At 42.4% G+C, this 19,931-nt stretch overlaps 1 protein-coding gene across 1 annotated transcript in view; it reads right to left on the bottom strand.

The window, feature by feature from the left end:
• Nucleotides 1-19,393, bottom strand: part of LOC138976996 (innexin unc-9-like) — a 45,519-nt gene extending 26,126 nt beyond the window's left edge. Inside the window, exon 1 of the mRNA XM_070349887.1 lies at nt 18,653-19,393. The gene's annotated coding sequence lies outside the window, so the exon portion shown is untranslated. The remainder of the gene's footprint in view (nt 1-18,652) is intronic.
• Between the last annotated feature and the right edge of the window lie 538 nt (nt 19,394-19,931).

The raw sequence follows: 19,931 nt of genomic DNA on the forward strand, positions 1-19,931 counted from the left end.
GACAAATAATACTTCTGTTTTGGTCAGTATAGTTTTAGAACTAGAACATTAGACTTCATTACTTCAACACCGACAAGCTGACAAATAATACTTCTGTTTGGTCAGCATAGTTTTAGAACTAGAAAATTAGACTTCATTACTTCAACACCGACAGCTGACAAATAATACTCCTGTTTTGGTCAGTATAGTTTTAGAACTAGAAAATTAGACTTCATTACTTCAACACCGACAAGCTGACAAATAATACTTCTGTTTTGGTCAGTATAGTTTTAGAACTAGAAAATTAGACTTCATTACTTCGACACCGACAAGCTGACAAATAATACTTCTGTTTTGGTCAGCATAGTTTTAGAACTAGAAAATTAGACTTCATTACTTCGACACCGACAAGCTGACAAATAATACTTCTGTTTTGGTCAGCATAGTTTTAGAACTAGAAAATTAGACTTCATTACTTCAACACCGACAAGCTGACAAATAAAGCAGAGTCTTGCGAGATTGCGCACTCACCTTTACTTCTGGTTTCAGACGATCCTTTGCGAACACGAAATGGTCTCCAGTTTTCGCCATTTTATAGCCTTACACGGGCCACTCCTTGACAAAAAATACATAAAAGCCACCCCCAATACAGACCGCTAATCACGCACACATTTGAAAAAAAAATCTCCAATTTCCAAATTTTAAATAACAGTAGTTGTTTGCTTTCATCTTGAAAGATTTTCACGGGTCACAAAACACCCGCAAAAGGTTGTGCACGGCTGTTTCTTTCAGCCTGCCTGTCGACGCTTAGTTTGCCGAAGCTTTCCCTGCTGCCAGCGTGGGAAAGCGATAACAGCGGTTGTGTGGCACAGGCATATCACAGCTGGGAAAAAGTGTACTTTTTGTTTGTTACCTTTACTTATCGTCTCGTTTAATTGGCTATTGCAAAACGGACATCAGCTGAGAGAGGACATTCTGACCTACACATCGATGCCAAACACGATGTGAATGGTTTTCAAGAGTCTGCACCACAGAGAGTTTGAATAAAGAGGAAAAATCAGGGCTGAGTGGTGTGTTTGATTGTGTGTGTGAGACATGCAACATTAAACAACAATAGAGATCGAACTATAGTTCTCACAACAAGGAAACATGCATGCTGACAAAGTTTAGCATGCCTTGAATAAGAACAGGTCTGTATTTAGTCATCCTGATCGGGGGGTAGTTGTAGCGGGGCTCAGAAATAGGTCACTGACACGCTATTAGCTTGCCGAGGGGAGGAAGGTACAAGAAAAATGTTCATTCAAAATGAACAGCGTCGATGCAATGTCCACCAAAGATTTATTTTGGGAAGTGTTAAAGGTGAAGTAGATACATTCTCAAACAAAGTTTCAACATGTTGCACCTAAATTAAAGCATAAATTCTTGTGACATTTAGTTAAATTAATTAATTAACGAGAATTAATCAATGCTTAAATTTGGGAGTTAGAAATTTGTCGCAATAATTTCTTGGCCAAGTTTATTTACAAATTACATTCTCTGCTAAAGAGCTTTACAGTCAAATCCAATTTTTCACACCTAACCTAACACACCATACAGTGACAATTAATGCAGTGCCGGACTACCGGGGTGGGGGGGTGGGTGGTGTTATGGGGGTTGCGCAACCCCCCCCCCCCCCCCAGCCTAAACATGTACCTCACTTATTTAAAAAAAATATTATTGTTTATTTTAAGCTGTTACATGCAAGGAGCGACCATTTTCCTATCTCAGAATATGACCTACAAGGGGCAGAGGAACATCCCCCTGGACCACCACTGGCAACCCCCCCCCCCCCCCTCCTAGTTCGGCCCTGTAATGTACCAACATTCACTCTCTCACTCAGTCTCAATTCGCACAATTTGACACAAGAAAGATTCCTATTCATACACATGCATATATTTAATCAATGAAGTAGATACATTCTCAAACAAAGTTTCAACATGTTGCACCCAAATTAAAGCATAAATTCTTGTGACATTTAATTTCATTAATTAATTAACGGGAATTAATCAATGCTTTAATTTGGGAGTTAGAAATTTGTCGCAATAATTTCTTGGCCAAGTTTATTTACAAATTACATTCTCTGCTAAAGAGCTTTACAGTCAAATCCAATTTTCCACACCTAACCTATAAAACACAACATTCCAAATGCGAAACAAACAAAAAATCATTCTCTTGGCTCAGAATTGGTGTCGAATAATTGTGACACAAAGCGATTTTCTGAAAATGTTACTTGTCACTCACTTTGACACTGTCGCCAAGCCAGTCTAAACTGCAGCACGCTGCTTCGGGAGGGACTTTTTCCTTTACACTTTAAATCCAAACACCATCAGCTGCGTAGAAAAAACAACGAAAATGCTGACTCAAAGTCAATCCTTAACCAAACTGGCCTCCAGGCTCCAGCACAACAACCTTTACCAGGTTCTCCTCGTTCTTCGCGAGGCACCACGGCTCGGGAAGCTGCTGTACATCACGACACAGTTCTTCAAAGTTGTAGTCTGGCAATTCTGGTGCGGGACGGAATGTCTGAAAAAAAGCAGAGCAATAAACCCTTAGTAAAACTAAATTTCTAGAGAAATAAGTCTAACTGTCCATAAAATAGCTGGATGATTGCTATTAATGGCAGTTGATAGACGTTTGAAGTTGAACGATTTGGTGGAGAATAGGGATTGTGTTTTGCAAACAGATATGTATATATTGATGATTTGATAAAAAAACACCTTGATGTTCGATACTGCATGCAAATTAGATGTTGAAAAAAACTAGAAATAAGAAATGGAATCAGAAAGTTTCTGGTATTTAACCTTGAACCTAGGGAGACAACCCTCGCTCTCGTTAAAACAGTAAACGTGTAAGTCAATACATGTAAAAAGTAACACACCTACCATTACCAAACCAAAATGTGCGTGGCATTGTCAATGTCATTATTGAACTTATTTTGTGTGTGCCTGATAAAAACAAAATGTTGTATTAACATGCATTTCAACCATTTGATTTTGAATAAATTGTACTTACTGGTTCACGTCTTGCATGTGTCTTCGATGTCTCAATTGACTTCTGTGGCATGATCTCAGTGGAAAGACTTCCTTGGATGAGTCGGCCCTGCGAATATCAAGTAGAACAAGAAGGGCAAAGCCCATACGACTCACATGCTTGACCTTGCAATGACATCATACACTAAGAACTGCTTTACACATTTTTCCTACCAAAATACATGTGACCTTGACCCAAGGTCAAGGTCATCCAAGGTCATGCAACACAAAGCTGTTAATTCAAGACATAGGAAGTACAATGGTGCTTATTGGCTCTTTCTACCATGAGATATGGTCACTTTTAGTGGTTCACTACCTTATTTTGGTCACATTTCATAAGGGTCAAAGTGACCTTGACCTTGATCATATGTGACCAAATGTGTCTTATGATGAAAGCATAACATGTGCCCCACATAATTTTTAAGTTTGAAACAGTTATCTTCCATAGTTCAGGGTCAAGGTCACTTCAAAATATGTATACAATCCAACTTTGAAGAGCTCCTGTGACCTTGACCTTGAAGCAAGGTAAACCAAACTGGTATCAAAAGATGGGGCTTACTTTGCCCTATATATCATATATAGGTGAGGTATTGAATCTCAAAAACTTCAGAGAAAATGGGAAAAATGTGAAAAATAGCTGTTTTTTAGGCAACATTTATGGCCCCTGCGACCTTGACCTTGAAGCAAGGTCAAGATGCTATGTATGTTTTTTGGGGCCTTGTCATCATACACCATCTTGCCAAATTTGGTACTGATAGACTGAATAGTGTCCAAGAAATATCCAACGTTAAAGTTTTCCGGACGGACGGACGGACGACTCGGGTGAGTACATAGACTCACTTTTGCTTCGCATGTGAGTCAAAAACCAATTATCATTTAATTTTATTTATACTGAACCATTCCGTACTGCTATCAGTATCACTATATATATTATCTATTAGTATTAGGAAGATGATCCTGATTCAGATGTGTAGCAACCATCACCAAATAAGAAAAATAAATAGCAATGTCTGGAAATGGGAGCCATAAACATTACCTTTTGAAGGTTTACTAAGTACAAAAACATTTATAATTTCACAGAGATAAAGAGGTCTTGTTTCTCTTTTTTGTGTGACTTCCTACAACCAAATCTGTTTTTGTTCAAAGTATTAATGACAAGAAAGCCATTTAAAATATATTGCACCAGGTTTTAGATCAAATTGTGTGCAGGACATGTTGTAAGGGGCAAGGGTCACTTTTTCAATTTCACTTTCAGCAGCCCCAAAATCGCATTTTTTTAAAACAAAAAAATCGTATAATAAACATTTTTGTTCCGATCTTCAACATTTCAACTGTTCTAGAATTGAGAGAATGTATTCCACCATAAGAACTCCGAAATAAATCCAAAGAAAAATATTGTTGCCCTAAGCTAACAGTAACAGTACTTAGACTTGAACTTGAAGCAACATAAACATGCACTGAGGTTCACAAATGTTCAGGTGTTCAGCAAGAACTTTGATGTAAAACAAACTGACAATATTTGTGGCAATACTACAATACACGATAATACGAAATCACCATGAGTATCATTATTATGAAGAACATGACATACCGTATTTGAAGCAGTTCTCATTGAAGTCGAGTGACATACACAGATCTTCGCTCTTTCTGGGTTGAAAAGCTTGTCAGATTTTGCTTGTGAACGCAGCTCGCGGCGTCGCCATTCATCATTTTTTTCCTTTTCTCTGCAACACACGAAACGTCAAAAGATTAGAGCACCTTCAACGATCTGCTCTACAGTTCTAAATTGCACAGTAAGAACCAGGCATGATGATGACAGCCGATGAAACACAACAAACTGGTCACACGAAGTTTAAAAACAATGGCCGTCTGATAGGGAACCACGGTGCAAGGGAAGGAACTCAATTTTTTTCCAGCTTTGAAATTGTTTTGGCTTGGAGAGTTGGGCTCCAGTGGCCCTGTGGCAAATTCAATTGCTTTGGCTTGGAGAGTATTCTCCAGTGGCAAGTTTTTCCCGAGTACAGATACCAGCGTCGTTCCGACGACGCTGGGATAACGGTATTCCACAGGCACTCGCTTAGCCCACTCAGATTACAGTGCAGGGATCACAGAGTTCCACTCATGTCAGAGATCGACACAGTAAGTCACAATAGCACGTTTGTTGATATTAGGCCTACACAGATTATTGAGTTCACGAAGCAAAAAGACTGAACATTAATGTCAAACACACTTTGTAATTCATGCCCAAAACACTTTTATGGCATGACAAATAACAGGACGACAGTAGGTAGAAATGCAGTTTATTATGGGGGCGAGGACGCCCCCATTCTATACGGATAGTTTCGAGGTTGACCATGGGCAGCGCCATTTTGTTGTGAAATACGTCATCAGTTTGTGTACACAGGAAGTTGTGACATCCGTCACCCTATGGGAGGGGTGACGTCAAAATTGTTCATCTGTAGAAAGTTGTGAAATCCGTCACCCTATGGGAGGGGTGACGTCAAAATTGGTCATCACAGAGTTTGTGTAACACAGGAAGTTGTGAAATACGTCACCCTATGGGAGGGGTGACGTCAAAATTGTTCAACAAAAACATGATATGTCGCATTGTGCAGGGTCAACTGCAACAAACTCAAACCGAGCCATTCATACCTAGCTGTATTTGAGTGACTTATATACCCGACATTTTTATTTCTTATTTTTAGCACAGGTGTAGGAAAAATCATGAACCAAAATGTTATTTATTTTCTAATTTAACATTTTTTTTACAAATATGACCATGGTCTTTTAAACATACAGTGACATTAAACATTGTTATGTTAAAAAAAAGAAAAAAGAAAAAAAGCTTTTGTGCACAAATCAGAAAATACATTGTACATTTTACCTACAGGCCAAACCGTGAGTGTCTGTGGCAAAGCCCGACCCAGGAAATTGCACTGATTTTATATTTAGATCAGAGCGAAATTGTCAAGAACAGGCGCTTGCATTTGGATGTGTCCAATGATAGTAGGTTTGGTTGTGATCAATCAGAATAATGTAGGAATAAAAATGTATGACAGTTTAGTATGATGACATGTAATTCACATATGCTGAAATATGATATTATACATCATGTAATATTATTATGGCTGTTGCCATGACCATAAAACCTAACAAAGGTTTAATGTAATGTAATTCAAAATACCAAAACCGAGCACCTATTAATCTCGTCTTTGCGCGTGAAGATTGAGGCCGTCTGCCAGTAGCGGTTAGGTCATACAGTGGAACCCCTCTCTAGCGACCTTTAAAATGTTGACAAAAATCGGTCCTTGTGGAGGGGGGTCCTTACAGAGGGAGGGGGGCGGAGTCAGGGGGCCACAAAGAAAGTCAGATTTAAAAAAAAGAAAAGAAAACAGCGAAGTTTGAGTTGCTGACGACCGTTCTCTCTGAAAGCAAACTGCTTCGATTTCATGTTTGTCCTTGGTGTCCACCAGTTCTGGTGCATGTACTACCCTGGCCAAGTTTCCTCTCAAGACATCAAAGAGACCGCCCCAGTATACTCTACAGCCTCTGGGCGAACCACCTCTCATAGCTAAAACTGGGTCAATGACCCCTGGGAAGAAGGTCAGTGTCTATAAAATTTTACTCCTAGGCCTGCGGCCAGGGGGGGGGGGGGAGTATACCGGTACCATTTGAGAATCAGACCAAATGAGAATTGAACCATTTGAGAACATCCTTTTTTTTCAATCACTACATCGAAGGCCTGCGGCCCGGGGTTCACATGGGTTGGTTTGTTTGTTTGTTTCAAACCCACACCCATATACACACATTTCCCATTTAAACCATTTGTCGGCCCCCTGTCGATATTTATCGACTAAGTTCCTTGTGTTGTTTTCCTCTCAGTCTGTACAGCTGGTATGACAGAGTGGAGTGCAGGTGACACGAGGGTCATATGCTCGGTCATTATTAACCTGAGCTTTGCCTCCTCCGTTTGCAGTCCGTATGTTCTGCTTTTTAAAATGTTTACTGTGGCGTGTGTTTCTTCTCCTCCCTGTTCGCCGTGCAAAGCAAGACCAAAGCCCCAATCCCTCATGAAGTCAATACAGTGACACTCCAAGATGTGAAGTTTGGGAATAATTTTGCTGGGGAAGTTGAGCCGAAAGAATGTCATGTAGCCGTTGATGTTTTTAGCGATGCTTTGCAAGGTGTTAACAGTCCTGTAGGGTTGCTTGTGAGATACATCTCTGTGGATTTGGGAGTACAGTTCATTTAGTGTCGAACCTTTCGCTGATGTCATCTGCCTGTGCATGCAAAGTGTGGTCGTCTGTAGACTGCATTCTTCCCATCCGACTGAAGCAGCTTTTACACATTGTTATGGATGGAGTGCATCAAATCTTGATCTTCTTCAATTTTCTGTCCATAGCACTGGTTAATTTCTTGAATGTAGTTTCTGCACTTTATTGCTTTACAAGGGTCGTCGTACCGTTTTCTCGCTCTACAGCCACATATTCTGCAGATACGATGTCTCTCTTCGTGTAAATCTCTTGTATGTAGACTATCCTGGCACGCGGATTCTTGCACTCACGCCCCAGGTAGTTTTACCAATTCTTTAATCAGAAGTGAAGTTAAGTGAAGGTAAAAAACTGAAACATAAGTAAACAAAAGAAACCATAAGAAAAAATACAAATTAATATGAAAAGGAAACAAAACACAAAATTGCGCCCTCTAAACCACCGCAGTCGCGACCGAACAACCAACGCTTGGTAGTAAATGAGGTACACAAAAAATCAAATTATTCAAACACACAACTGGAGCACTGGGGCCTTCGTTCCGAGTCGTTTTCTTTACCATAACTTAAAACCAAGAAAACACTACATCGACCGAAGTCGGCACGCTTCTTACTTTTACTATAATTCCTACAACAACACTAACAACACTCTCAAATGAACAAAATCACAAATTCAGAAAACTAAACCAGATCTACAACAAAGGAAAAAATGGCGGAATAGCTCGACAAACCACGTGGAAGACTGCAAATCTTACTCTACCAAAAAATGTGTGTTAAGAGCGATCACACATATGATTACAACCTCAAAACCAATGTAAATCATACTAGAGTCAGATCCTTTATTAACAGAAATGAAAATTACTTACACTTCGTGGGCCACCAGACCTCTTAAAAGAGAGGGAGAGAGAAACCGTCCCGGCAAAGGCAGATTCAGGGGAAACTACCAAGTAAAAATTTACAAAGCACAACGCTTGGTGGAAAATGGGGTACACAAAAAAATCAAATTATTCAAACACACAACTGGAGCACTGGGGCCTTCGTTCTGAGTCGTGAGGCAAAGCTCAGGTTAATAAAGCACTCTCTGTGGTGCAGACTCTTGAAAACCATTCACATCGTGTTTGGCATCGATGTGTAGGTCAGAATGTCCTCTCTCAGCTGATGTCCGTTTTGCAATAGCCACACAAACGAGACGATAAGTAAAGGTAACAAACAAAAAGTACACGTTTTCCCAGCTGTGATATGCCTGTGCCACACAACCGCTGTTATCAATTTCCCACGCTGTGGTAATTTTATAACTCTGGCTTTAGTCTACTCGCCAAAAAGAGTACCTGGAAATGTCTGTTCCTGTAAACTTTTATGACGGAAATGTAATCTATAGGGTACGGAGAGTCAAATTAGCTTGGTTGCCTAAAGTTGCACTTTGGGAAATTCTCAGAATCCAAGATGGCCGCCCAACGGTCATCTTGAAGATGGTCAATATATAACTTTTGATCCAGATGGGCTAAAGAGTCGTGTAATACCTCAATATAGGGTTTTTTGATGTCAGCGAGTTCATTTCTGAGGTTGGTTTGTCAATCCTGTCAACAGAATCCAAGATGGCCGCCAAGATGGCCGTCAAAATATCTAAAAACACATTTCTCGCCATATCTGGGTTTCTAAAGCAGCTAGATTCATGATCTTAGTGCTGACCATGTTTCCAAAGGCTGGGAAGCCGTTCTGATATCACCCAGATTCAAGATGGCTGCTAATATGGCAGGTAAACGTCATTCACGCTCAAATCAATGTCACACAAAAATAAGGAAAACGCCATATTGTTTGTCTTTTGTCTGAAAGAACATGCTAGCATCCAGTTAAAGAGGCAACTTTCAGGACCTCAATCAAGCTGCAGGTGGGAAAGTCCATGTCCAAAAGCAGCTTAGCTGGCACGCCACGACAGAAATAGAACTCTACTGCACTTGCGTTACAGCAAACAAACGATTCAAACTTTGAAACCATATCTCCTTCTTCAATGTCAGCTTCTTTCTCGTTTTACTGGTCGTCTTCAACAAACTCCTCTTCTTCTTCCTCCTCCTCCTCCTCCTCCTCCTTCTCCTCCTCCTCTTCCTCCTCTTCTTCCTCCTCCTCGTCCTCCTCCTCCACCACAGGCTCATGCTTCGTGTAAGGACTGCAGCAGGCATCTCCTCCCTCGCAATAACAGTATTCAGTGCACGTAAGTCTCCCACTGTGGCAACTGCACTTCTTCTCGCTGCACGCTTTCCCCTCGGCGCTGCAACTGCAGCTCACAACATCTAAGAGCTGCTGCGGTGCTATCGGCGCATTAGACAGCGATGGTGTTACAGCACCAGATTCATCGACATCCCATCCGAAGCAGCGGATATCATGAGCCTCGGCTGGTGGATCTTTCTGGTCTGCTGCCTTCCACAACATCATCTGCAGATGTGCTCGGAGAGCATGCAGCCTCAGGTTGCAATCTGTTGGTGGTAGCCTCTTCAGAGGTGGTGGTTTCTTCCTGCCCAGATACAGTTTGGATCTTGCACCATTGAGGGACTTGGCCTTCTTCTGACTGTACAGCGCGAGGAAGAATGAGTCGGCAGTGGCCTTAAGTTGGTCATGACTGACGTCTGGCTCCCCAAGGACATCTTGCAGGCCTGGGATGTCGCTGTTTCCAAGCACCTTGAGCGCCGACTTCTTGCCCTTGTAACAGGGGTACGACACGGTGTCGCAGCCCGATAAGGCGTGCATGCCGAGTAGCTGACCACACGTGTCCCTCACTTTGTCCACTGTTGCGCGAATGACAAGCACCGTGCCGTCCCACTTCTCCATCTGGATGCTCTTCTGTATCGTCTTCCTCCATGCCCAGTACACGAGAAGGACGAACACATCAGTGTCGTCACACAGCACCCTGATCGTCTCCGCCCCACCTGCTGCAGCCTTCAGCATGTAGCTGCACAGCGTGATATCCGCCTCCTCATGGGTGACAAGACAATCGAAACTGCTGACAAGCTCCACGTTGTTCTGCAGAGGATATCCACAGAGGATGTTGCTGAGGAGGCGTTTGTTGTTGGCGTTCTTCATGATAGCTTCTCTGTGTGGGAGGGGTATTGTGGGTGTCAGACGGAAGTCCTTTGATCCTTCCCCTGCCCTCCTCATCCTGTCGTGGTCCTTCGCAGTTGGTTGATTCTCATGGTACCTGTCTAACAACACCAGTTTCTGTGCTGCTGGAGGATAGCGGCTCAGTCGAGCGCCGAAACTCGCGACAACATCTGCTGTCCCCGCAACATGCCACACAACATGGTACAGGAGCTGGCTGGCGTCGACCAGCACCACGTCTGGTGCAGGTGCGTTGTTGACCGGCACACCAAGACACTTGACGAGCACAGCCTTGTCTCCTTTCCTCAAACAAACGAACTAGTCGATGAGAGATGGAGGTACGGGACTGAGTTCGTACATGAAGATGTTTGTCGCCTTCACAGCACGTTGTTGCCCAATGATCTGAAGCGGTACGAATAATGTTTCAATGTCAAAGATGGCCTTGTCTTTCACAACCACTACCTTTTTCATCTCCTGCATGGTCTTCACTTTCCTCTCGATCGGGCCATGGAATGTGCCGTGAAGCGAAGCGGCAAACTGCTCACTTTGAGTGCTGCCGATCTTGAGTGCATCTTGGACATTTACTTTTGCTGGCGCGATCTGCCCGTTGACGATGTTGTACAGGTCAGTGGACTCAACAATGAGAGGGTGCGAGTGCTTCTGCAGTTCCTCTGCAATCTTCGTCCGGTCTGCTGCGTCCATCGCTCGCCTTCTTTCACCTTCCTCTTTGTGCTTGCTCTCCTTCTGTCCATCCCCACCATCGAGACCCATCGGCTTTTCTTCCTCCTCCTCTGCACGGCAGTACATATCTTCTAATGCCTGGTCAAGGTGGGCACAGATGCTGAAGCTGCTGACCCACACTGCAACTTGCTCGGCGTTCGTGGAGATGCCCTTCAGCCCACCTGCACCTTTTCCTCGCTTGATGTAGGTCTGTTCACCAAACTGGTCTGCCGGTACTGCCGTCCCACCGTCTGAGTGTCGACAGACGTGTGCGCCATTCAGCAGGTCGTCCTTGGCCGCCTTGGGCAGGTTCTCGACCAGCCTCAGATACCATGTCATGCAGTGCGCACAAGATGGCGAGAAATGTGTTTTTATATATTTTGACGGCCATCTTGGCGGCCATCTTGGATTCTGTTGACAGGATTGACAAACCAACCTCAGAAATGAACTCGCCGACATAAAAAAACAACCTATATTGAGGTATTACACGACACTTTAGCCCATCTGGATCAAAAGTTATATATTGACCATCTTCAAGATGACCGTTGGGCGGCCATCTTGGATTCTGAGAATTTCCCAAAGTGCAACTTTAGGCAACCAAGCTAATTTGACTCTCCGTACCCTATAGATTACATTTCCGTCATAAAAGTTTACAGGAACAGACATTTCCAGGTTTCATACATGACATAGAAGGCTGGCTGGTAGACTAGACAGACAGGCAGACAGATAGACAGACAGACAGACACACACACACACACACAAACACACACACACACACAAACACACACACACACACATACCCCCCCCCCCACACACACACACAAACACACGCACGCATGTACACACGCACACACTCAAGCTATCACTAACACACACGCATCCGCGCATGTACACACACACAAACACACACACACACACACACACACACTCACACACACACACACACACACACACACACACAGATAATCACACACACACACGCACATACACGCACGCAAGCAAGCACACACACACACACACACACACACACACACACACACACACACACACACACACACACACACGCGCGCAATTAAATTCACACAACAAGGACGCAGCAGTGGAGGTGTGATGATAATGGTTGAACGTTTTCTCGAGAAATCGATCACTGCACTAGACATAATACAGGACAACTCCGTCTGGTTGAAGATAAACAAATCAGTTTTTCAATCCGAGAAAGATGTAGAGGTTACATGCCGAGTCTCAGTGATTATTAAAAATAATGGTCGAAGTTGGCGGATCATGAAAAATGCGAGCTTCAGCGAGCTTTTTCATGACCGCGAACTGAGACCATTATTTTTAATAATCACTGAGACGAGGTGTGTAACCTCTTTATTCCTCCTTTCTTCAGTTATTCAAAGAAAACAGGAGTTTTTGTGCGAAAGTGTCATCGAATCCGAATCACTCAACCAGTCAACCTGCGCAGGCGATCGATTAATGCGCGGTTGTATAGTTCCGTGCAAATCATTCCATTCTGTTAACACTTCTTGTCAGTTTCCCTGTTTTAGACTAAAATCAAGTACACAGATATGCTGTTATTCTGCTGTGGCGGTAAAGGCAGATATTGTGTGTTCTGTTTATGTTTTAGTATCGCTTACGATAATGTTCTTTCGTCAAATGGGACTAGCAGACGAACTTTTGCACCCGTGTTCCAACGTTAATTACTGTATGAAGTTCAGTTTTCTGGGGAAAATAGTGTATGAAACCGCTTTATGTTGTTTAAATTGATGAGATGTGTGCATTTGGTTGCGTATGATCTGTTTATAAAATGAAATATTGTTGAAAACTGACCGTCGGATTGCAGTCAGTGTTGTCGAAGAAACTGCGTTAAAAGAAGGGGAACTACTCTTGTCGGCTAGAGTATGAGTTACTTGCCTTGGGAATTTGCTTGTGATGAACGGTTTGTGCACGGCAGATCTAGATTCAGAAAACATGGATTTTATATGGAGATTCATGTGTTCAGGCTTGTGGTTGTTAATTTAAATGCGGTATGTTTGTATTGTTTGCTCCAGAGATGTATATTTCGTATGTATAGAGCGTTCGAAACTTTTCAGTCGCAAAAGTAGTACCAAAACAGAACAGCTTCTCAACCCATTGCACTATCGAGGATTCAGGCTGTTGCTGGCTCGTTATTTGTTTGGTTGCTGGGTCATTATCGAAAAATAACTAGCTCTACAAGTTTACAGAGGTAAAGAAGCAGAGGGGGGAATAAGTTATTTTGTGCTGCGCTTACGTATGTCCGAGCGGCTCACCTTACTATGCACAGGGACATATAGCAGTAGCCTCGGGCATTGAGTTGATTGAACAAAATCTTTTGGAATGCGCAGAAACATATGATATGTTTTGTTGGTACCTCCTTTGTGGCGACTTTAATGCTAGAACAGGTAGACTCAACACAAAGTTACAAGCAGACGAAACGGACACACAAGAATTCGTGGCAACAGATATGTATGATTGCAGACAATCCGAAGATCCAGTTGTGAACCCTTTTGGTCGTGCGTTGTTAGAGGTGTGTTTAGGGTTTGATCTGACTGTGCTTAATGGCTCTTGCAATGGTGACGAAAAAGGCCAATATACATATGTGTGTTCCACAGGATGTAGCACAATTGATTACTTTGAGTGTTCTAGAGAACTTAAAGACAAACAGATGGAATTAAAAGTGGCAGAACGTTTCGAGGGTAAACATTTGCCGGTTGAGTTGACAATAGGACCTGCAAAGAAAAGACCAACGCGTGAAAAAACGAAACATGTTGATAAGATTATATGGGACGATGAAAAAAATATGTTTTTCAGGAATTTATCAGAAATGGCGCCTTTGATAGTTATATTTCACAGGCGTCATCACTGTTAGCAATATCGTTAGACGATGCGGTAGATTGTCTAAACAAAGGAATGCTCAAGGCCGCGGAGTGCATGAAGCGGACTGTGTACATAGGCCCTCGAAACAGTAAATGGTTTGATGCCGAATGCAAGACAACCGGGAGAAAAACGCGCAGACGGTACAGGCTCTTTAAACACTCGAGGAGTAAAGTGAAGAAAGAATCGACCAGACACTTATATGTAGAGAGTAGACAGGCGTACAGATTCTTGCTGGCAAACAAAAGGCAACAATATAAAAAGGACAAGTTGAACTCATTGGTCTCAAAAGCGAGTGATTCAAAGTTATTCTGGGACGAAGTGCGATCAATCAGCGGGCGCAGGCACCAAAAACCAGAGATAAGTAGTAGGGAATGGTTGGACCACTTCAGGTGCATTTTAGGTGGTGAAGGCAACCCGGCTAGCGACCACTCTGAAGTGACCGAGGACACACCCGGCATTGACTACCTAGACGAGCCCATCTCGGCTGATGAGATAGAGATTGGTATCAAGAAATTGAAATTAAACAAGTCACCCGCGTACGATGGCGTTTGTGCTGGAATGTTAAAGAACTCTTGCCGAAACTGTTGCCGTTTCTTGTAAAGCTGTTTAACCAAATTTTGGACACAGGCGTTTACCCTTCTGCGTGGTCTTGTGGGATAATTGTCCCAATTCACAAAAGTGGAGACATTAACAACCCTGATAACTACAGAGGCATTACGTTACTGAGCATAGTAGGTAAATTGTTTGGCAGCATACTAAACAGGCGCTTATCTGACTGGGCGGAAGACAACAGTAGAATAGAGGAGGAACAGGGTGGCTTCAGAAAAGACCACTCTACTGTGGACAATATGTTTGTGCTATATGCTATTGTCCAGAGGTACCTTCTTAAAAGATCTGGTAAGGTCTACATATGTTTCGTAGACTTCCGCAAGGCTTTTGACTCAGTCAATAGGGCTATGTTATGGAATGTATTACGCAAGCACGGGGTTGGCGGAAAGATGTTGAACATCCTGCAAAGTATGTACAAAGGAGTGAAGTCTTGTGTTCGCACCGACGATGGCCCATCGGAGTTTTTCCGTTGTCCATGTGGAGTCCCTCAAGGTTCTGTGCTTTCACCAACATTGTTTTCATTCCTGATTAATGAACTGGCACTTGAAATGTTTCAAAACGGTAAACATGGAATACAGTTAACACCTGACGTGATGCAGATTCTCATATTGCTGTTTGCCGACGATGTACTCTTGATATCCTATAGCACAGCCGGGTTACAGAAACAGATTGATGTGTTAAAACAGTTTACGGATAAGTTTTCCATGACGGTCAACCTGGATAAGACAAAGGTAATCGTTTTTAGAAAAGGAGGATTTTTGGCAGCAAATGAAGCCTGGAAGTACGGAAACGAGGACATAGAGGTTGTGAACAGTTACAAGTACTTGGGGCTAAATTTCACCACAAAATTGTCATTGACGCTAATGGTCAGTGATCTGGCCTCAAAGGCAAAGATAAGGACTGGCCATATCCTAAGATGTTTGTGGAGGCTAGGCAACATACCTAGAAGCGTATTTTTTAAAATATATGACGCACAGGTCCTCCCGATCTTAATGTATGGATCTGAGCTGTGGGGATTCCAAAGGTTTGAAGCTCTTGAGAAAGCCCATTTGTTTGCATGCAAGAAGTTTTTGTGTGTAGGACGACAAACACCAAACAAGATGGTATATGGTGACTTAGGCCGCTACCCACTTTACGTCACTTCGTCGGTTCGCTGTATTAAGTATTGGCTGAGAGTGTTACATTTGCCAAGCGAAAGACTCCCAAGGAAAGCATATGACATGATGAAACATTTACAGGGTTATGGCAAGAAAACATGGTCTCATTATTTGAAAGAAATGTTATGCATGTACGGCTTTGGAGATGTCTGGCTGCAACAAGGTGTAGGCGATTTGAATCGATTTATAGCAGTATTCAGACAACGATTGTTTGATTGCTTCCAGCAAGACTGGCACGACAGCATCATGAACTCGGAGCGATTTGAATGAGAGTATTTAGACCATATTCAGCTCCGCTGTTTTCGAGATGCATACATACAATTTCGATTTGGTATTTCACCCATAAACACTCACAAATGCCGCTATCGAACTGACGTTGTACCGGGCCTTTTGATTTGCCCTGTATGCAGAGAGGACGTGGAAGACGAGAAACATGTATTGTTTGTATGCAAAGGATATTGTGATTATAGACTTGATGTCAAAATATTAAGAGAAAAAAACCAGAGTGAAGATGCGAACAGTATTATACGTGTTATGTCTGTAGATAAAGGGGATTCAGTGGTGCATGTGGCCAGATTCTTATATCGTGTTTTTCAAAAAAGAAAAAGTTTTTTGGACTAGTTACCCAATGTGGAACAGGTGAACGAGACGGCGATGTGTTATACATAGTTTGTGCCGTTGAATGTTAGAGCAGGTTTGATTGCAAATAATGTATGCTGGTGTAGTACACCTGTGTTGTTGTTGTACCTATTCAAATTGTTGATTTTTGCGCTGGAAATGTTTGTAGGTTAGAAAGAGAGAGAGAGAGAGAGAGAGAGAGAGAGAGAGAGAGAGAGAGAGAGAGAGAGACAGAGAGACAGAGAGACAGAGAGAGAGAGAGACAGGGAGAGAGAGAGAGATAGACACAGAGAGAGAGAGAGCACCCATATTGCACCTCGGTTCGACCGAAGAGAAGTTAAAAATAAATTCCTGTTGTGCAGCGGGATAAAGTATTCCCTCATACCTCGGAGATATACCTTCACTCGCTCGCAGCGACGTCACGTGACATTTTAGATGGTGGAAAAGAATGCTGTCGCTTATCGGCACTGGGTGCAGTGCCTTTGTAGTGCACTTGCACTACAACGGCACTGGGTCCAGTACCCGCTCCGGCATGGAAGCATTTTCCACTAAAAAGTGCACAAAATTTGACCTATTTCGTCGCCTATAGGGGACGGAAAGAATGTCATTTCAATGGTGTGATAACATTCTTTCCGTCACGTGACGTCGCTGCGAGCGAGTGAAGGTATATCTCCGAGGTATGAGGGAATACTTTAACCCGCTGCACAACAGGAATTTATTCTTAACTTAGCTTCGGTCGAACTGGGTGGATTGAGAGAGAGAAAGAGAGAGATTGAGAGAGAGAGAGAGAGAGAGAGGGAGGTAGGGAGATAGAAAGAGAGAGAGAGAGAGAGAGAGAGAGAGAGAGAGAGAGAGAGAGAGTTTGTGCCGTGGAAGATAGAACATGATTGAAAGCCGATAATGTATGTTAGCACTATAAACTTGTTTGTCGTTGCACCTATCCATTCATGCGCTGGATATATCTTTAGGTTTAAGAGAAAGAGAGGGAGAGAGAGAGAGTGAGAGCGTGCGTGCGTTCGTGTGAGTATATGTTAGAGAGAAAGAGATAAGTCCGGGTGATTGTCCATAAATACAAACACACGGCATGTATTACTGACCCCCCCCCCCCCCCCCCCCGTTGAAATGAACCTTGTGTGTTTAATCAATAAAATGTCTTACGTCTTACGTCTTACACACACACACGCAAGTACACACACACACTCATACACACATACACACACACACACACACACACACACACACACACACATACATACACACACACACACAAACACACACCTAGTGTGTAGTCCGTATTAGCACTACACTTATAAATGCGAGAGCAACACTTGATAAAACGCAGATTACAAACACACGCGTCTCAACCAGATGCCTACGAGAAAGAGCAAATTATTATTTTCTACAATATACAACCCTCTTGGTTTAAACATAAGTTTATTTTAACAAAGGTTACAATCATGACATGTATACAAAGTTCACAGAAACAGCAACAAGCTAGAAGCTTATAGTGGTGTTCCTGCATGACAGTACAACATAAGGCGGTAACGGCTGAAAAATTTGTCTCAATAAACCAAATCTATTAATAACGTAATGAACGTTGCATAATGATGATAAAGAAAGACAGTAAAGGAAGGAAGGAGGGAAAGAAGATGAATAAAAGAAGAGGGATGGGTAGGAGATGTGCAGAAGTTAAAGTTGCTGTCCGGCTTGTAGAGCATTTATTCTGATTTACCAAAGCGGCCTGAACGTTTAATGAACGAGTGTACGGTGGAAAAACATTTTCCTGTTCAAATCTGTGGAATACTGTCTGTCTCCGTTTAAAAGGTGGGGGAGGTGAATTATGTGATTGGGGAGGGTACAGTTTAAATGAAAAGCGAGCAAACATGAAAAGAAAATTGAATGAAAATTGTACATCAAAACAAAAATCAGTTTTAGAATACATATATAATATTTATGGTGTTAGCGAGTAAGAGATACGGAGGGAGAGAGGGAGGGAGGGAGGGAGGGGGAAAGTGAGAGAGAGGGGAGAGTGAGAGAGAGAGAGGGGGGGGGAGAGAGAGAGAGAGAGAGAGAGAGAGAGAGAGAGAGAGAGAGAGAGAGAGAGAGAGACGAGTAGACGTATCGATTTTGTTTTCACTTTACATGTTTATCTGTTCGAAACGGCCGGACTGTCTAATAAATTCCTGCACTGTTAAAAAGATTTTTTTGTTAATTGTCGTCAGACATACATCACGGTGATAACTGACCTTGAGAGCAACACACCACCAGGAGACTCAGTGAAGCCAAACAGCATCTCAACCACGACATCTTGATATTCACACTTCTTTGGTGAAAATCCTCAGATCAATTTACAAGTCCACAACACACACATGATCTCTCAACTTTATCAGACGGGCGTGTATCAGACGACAGCAGGCCAACAGTTTAACATCCTCTTTTCAGATGGTGACGATGATTATTCAGAAATGGCACTGTGTCCGTGTGTATAGTACTGTTGCTGGCGTGAAAGAAGTGTAGTTCCTCTCACGAGAGGGTAGTCTTACTTGTTTCGATCGTAATACACTATAAACCTGTGTTTGGGCACTGACTGTGTCTTCCATTGGTACACTAGTCCTGTTTTAGTTTCGTAATACACTATAGACCTGTGTTTGGGCACTGACTGTGTCTTCCATTGGTACACTAGTCCTGTTTTAGTTTCGTAATACACTATAGTCCTGTGTGTGGGCACTGATTGTGTCTTCCATTGGTACACTAGTCCTGTTTTAGTTTTGTAATACACTATAGTCCTGTGTTTGGGCACTGATTGTGTCTTCCATTGGTACACTAGTCCTGTTTTAGTTTCGTAATACACTATAGTCCTGTGTTTGGGCACTGATTGTGTCTTCCATTGGTACACTAGTCCTGTTTTAGTTTCGTAATACACTATAGACCTGTGTTTGGGCACTGATTGTGCTTTCCATTGATACACTAGTCCTGTTTTAGTTTTGTAATACACTATAGACCTGTGTTTGGGCACTGATTGTGCTTTCCATTGATACACTAGTCCTGTTTTAGTTTTGTAATACACAACAGACCTGTGTTTGGGCACTGATTGTGCTTTCCATTGGTACACTAGTCCTGTTTTAGTTTTGTAATACACTATAGACCTGTGTTTGGGCACTGACTGTGTCTTCCATTGGTACACTAGTCCTGTTTTAGAAATGAACAGAAACAAGTAGCGTACGTTTATAGTTTTGTTTCAATTCCCTAGTCTTGCTATTGTGTTTTGTATGTGTTTCTTTGTCGAAAAGATAACTTGTACTGAGAGTGTAAAGAAAATAATTGCATTTTTATCGCTTTAAGTTTGTTCCATAGGTATGATTATCATCTTATCTAATGAATGCATTTCTATTTTGTCGCAATACACTGCTTTTGATTCCGTATACGATGTGTTCCTTCGCCGAAGACAGTTTGTTGAAACGAACATGTAGCATTTAGTTCCGGGTTTGATCACAATACACTTGTCCTCTTACCTTGTACTATGTG

This window comes from Littorina saxatilis, linkage group LG9 (genome assembly GCF_037325665.1).
Source record: "Littorina saxatilis isolate snail1 linkage group LG9, US_GU_Lsax_2.0, whole genome shotgun sequence".
NCBI lineage: Eukaryota > Metazoa > Mollusca > Gastropoda > Littorinimorpha > Littorinidae > Littorina > Littorina saxatilis.